The following is a 3650-nucleotide window of genomic DNA, read 5'->3' as shown; positions in this document are numbered from 1 at the left end:
AAAAAATCTTTATTTTAACCTCCTATTTGGAGTTAAGATAAAAATTTTTCTGTAGATGATTGGCCGATGTTTCCTCTTGTATGAAGAGCCAAGAATTATTTTGTATATTTAAATGTAGTACATTTTAGAATATTATAAAATCAATAATAGAATTAGGATCATATTTATTCTTTGAAAAAGGGTAAATGTGTTCGGTATTGGTTATTTCTATGCATTTAAAGGGTATAGAAAATAATCAATGTGTTCGCTTTAGTATAGTGTTTGCTATTACTTTTAATGTAATGTAAAAATTTTCATGACAACTTTCAATGCAAAATATAGGATAAAATATAACGATACTTTTATGAAAGTTATTTAAAATCTTTTAAAATTTATAAAATAGCTTACATTTATTATGTTAAAAATAAAAATTTTAGTATTTATTTCTTATTAATCACAATAAAATTTTCAACCTTTTAATTATATAAATGTATAACAAAGATATAATTAATAATAATTATATTTTTGTTATACGTTTGTATACTTATTGGGACCATTTTATAATACCTACATTTTGAAAATTTCTTAGTGATTTTTATTGTGATTAGTAAGAATAAGTTCCTAACAAAATCATATTTTATTTTGATGCATTTAATTGTCTATCTAATTTAAATAATTAACAAAAAAATCAGACAGAATTGAAGAGAAGCAATGTCTTCGTTTACTGATAGAAAACATTATCATAATTACATGTGCTCTTCTAAATAAGGAAAAAAATGTAATGTAGAAGGGGTCAACATATCTAATAACCAACACATGTGTTCCACGAAAGCAAAGTTCATCACGTTCTTGAAATTTCATCCCCCCTCGTATTTAAGAAGATAGACTGCCCCCATCCGATCTAGTCGGGGGCCTCTGGGGATTTTGTCCAGTAAATCACGCACGCATCACAACCAACGAACAGTGGATCTATATAAACGCCAGTGGATAGCGTGTCAAAGAATACAGGACTGCAGTTAGAACAGCAACCCGGAGGCCCAGCCAGCGGACTATGAGGCTTAAGATACGGCAAAGACCGGAAATTCTGCTTATCTTTTACTCAGAGATGTGACAACGGTTGTGATAATGTCTACGTTCTCACGCAGTCAGAAACGAATTGGTGAGAATGCATGTATTTAATGGATTATTTTATGTATAAATTATAGATAATTTAACGTTTTGTAGCTTAAGAGTTAAGGACAATCATTCTATTGGATAAGAGGATTTCTCTTGACAAGAGATGCCGTTACAGCAACAATACGGTTAACTAAGCATTATTTTGTTTTTTTTTTTTTAAATATCTTATTTTACTAATCCGTAATTAATTTCCAGTTGACAACTAAACTGTATTGTAGATCAACAAGAATTCCAAGAACGCCTATTTAGGTCAAACAGATATGCCAACCATCAGACGAAAATCCAATATAAAACATTAAAAATGCGCTTATTTTAATAATAGATAAGTCTATTATTGTATGTTGAATAATCTATACTTTAAAATTAATTATTTAATTTTTATTTTAATAAATTTAAGCACAAAAATCTATATCTAAAGCATGGCTTGTAAGTCAAAATTTAGTGATTTTAGGATTGTAGGCGATCATTAGGAAGAAAATATGTTGTTGTAGAGCTCGAATAATAATTGTAATTAATATAATTTGTAATATAGCATTCAATATCATTGATTTAGAGCTATTAGAAATTAAGCCTAACCGTCAAAATTGGCGATAGTGCAACCGATAACGTTAGAAATAGTATTGTAACCAAAGAAACGAAAACAAAACAGAAAAGTGAGACGTTTATATATCCCTAGTAACGTTTTCCGGATTGACAATTTATATCTGCAAAGCAGGTGGCGACAATACTTATAATTCTGTAGAATTCGTTATGTTGCTGCTGAAGAGAGACGCCATCTTTGTTTACTTTCCGGTCTTGTATGATGGCCCCTATTTTCTCTCAATGAATTCGTCTATTCTATAAAACAGATTAACATCTACAAATCTACGATAACTACTTTATCTTTAATGAATTTAGGTTCGTTAGAAAGTTGACATTTAAAGCTGCGTGGAGCTTTCGTTTTAGAGGCAAGGCCTAATCTCTAGCCTAATATCTCTTTGTTGTGGTTTTGGAAGATACTAACGCGCAATTATTATTTATTATTGACTAATTTATCTCGAAGAACCTTATAAGATTTGCCCAATAATGAAAAAGCGGCATCGAATCTCAATTTTAGAAATGTTCTGCACCTGATTACACGAGAGGCCTGGTCACTAGGGACTGCTCCCGCTTCGTATAATGCTAAGGGACTTAGAGACAGTAAGTAAGTACTTTCTGGAAAATGACTGGTGTTCTCTTGTGGGGTACGGCTTTGGGACTATAATAAATCAAACAAACACATTCTATTTGGTTTAGAACGGGCGAATCGAACCATTTTTAGTTTTGCCTCGAATGGCTGGGGTTTACTTAACACTATAATGAGTTCCTAATCGTTACAGGTAGGCAGTAAAACGCTCGTACCTCCTCCTATGTGGACGGACAAGCTTTCAATGCTTACGGCACATAATGAATAATTCACAGTTTCGACTCTCCCGGAGGTTAGGCCGGTCTTTGCTTCCCGTTGTTTTTCACTTTTTAGGAGAAAAAAAATACATCTGCTGAAGATTATATTCTAGTCCCGATCAAGGACAAACGGAAACGACAAAGGGACTCACCGCGACTCTCGACCCGCTGGCTATCAGACCTGCGTGTTACAGCACCTATAGTCTCGCTCCGAGGGGTTACGATTCGGTCGAGATCCGTACGCGGGTTGGTCGGCAACTCGGAGCAAGGCAAAAGGAGGCAAAAGAAGGGGAAAAAACTCGAGTCCGAGAAACGTTGGCAGATATTAATTGAAGGGGAAGAAATTATAATGTGATTGCTGGTTCGGCGTATGTACGGAGCGTCTCATTCGTCCAGAGACCGTATCGATCAGCTGAGAAGGGGGCGCGGTGTGTGCGTGGCTCGGGGGGTTGCTACTCTCTTTCTGTCCCTGTTTCTGCCCTCCCTAGCGTCCGACCTCTCTCACTTATTCTCCGTCTATATCGAACCCGGGGTTTGGAAACTTGAGGCAGACGTTATCAGTGTTCCACCACGCGGCCTGAGAGGCAGACGGAACTGCACGCGGGAGCTGTCGCCACCGCTGACTCTCGTTGACGATAACACTTCAAAGAGTTTCCAACGGTAGGCATCCAATCCCGGTAGAGTTAGCAGAAGCTTAAATTAACTTGACTTTTATTGCAAGAGGCCAGATAGTATTTCGTTCCAAGCAAGCAAGTACTTAGAATTGTTTGTCTGCCGAAAGCCGAGCAACTATACGGTGCGAGATAGGAGATTGTATCTTTCGGTCGAGGAGCTCGGGGCGACATATCAGTCGGGGATTGTCGTCGACGATTAGCAAATCCGCCGTCCCTACGACGCCTCGTAGCTCTGTGGTAAACTATACACCGTGATTATGTACTGAAACTTATGGTGGGACATGATTGGTCGCCGTTCGTCACGTGGTTGCATGGGCTGTGCCATATATGGAATAATGCGCTATTAAAAGTGTGCCAGAGGTTTCCCGGAGTGCAGTGTGGCCATAATTCATCAAAATT

Source organism: Centruroides vittatus, unplaced genomic scaffold, assembly GCF_030686945.1.
Source record: "Centruroides vittatus isolate TY-2023 unplaced genomic scaffold, ASM3068694v2 contig_1863, whole genome shotgun sequence".
Lineage (NCBI taxonomy): Eukaryota > Metazoa > Arthropoda > Arachnida > Scorpiones > Buthidae > Centruroides > Centruroides vittatus.
The sequence above is the reverse complement of the archived record's forward strand: the minus strand, read 5'-3'. Positions refer to the sequence as shown.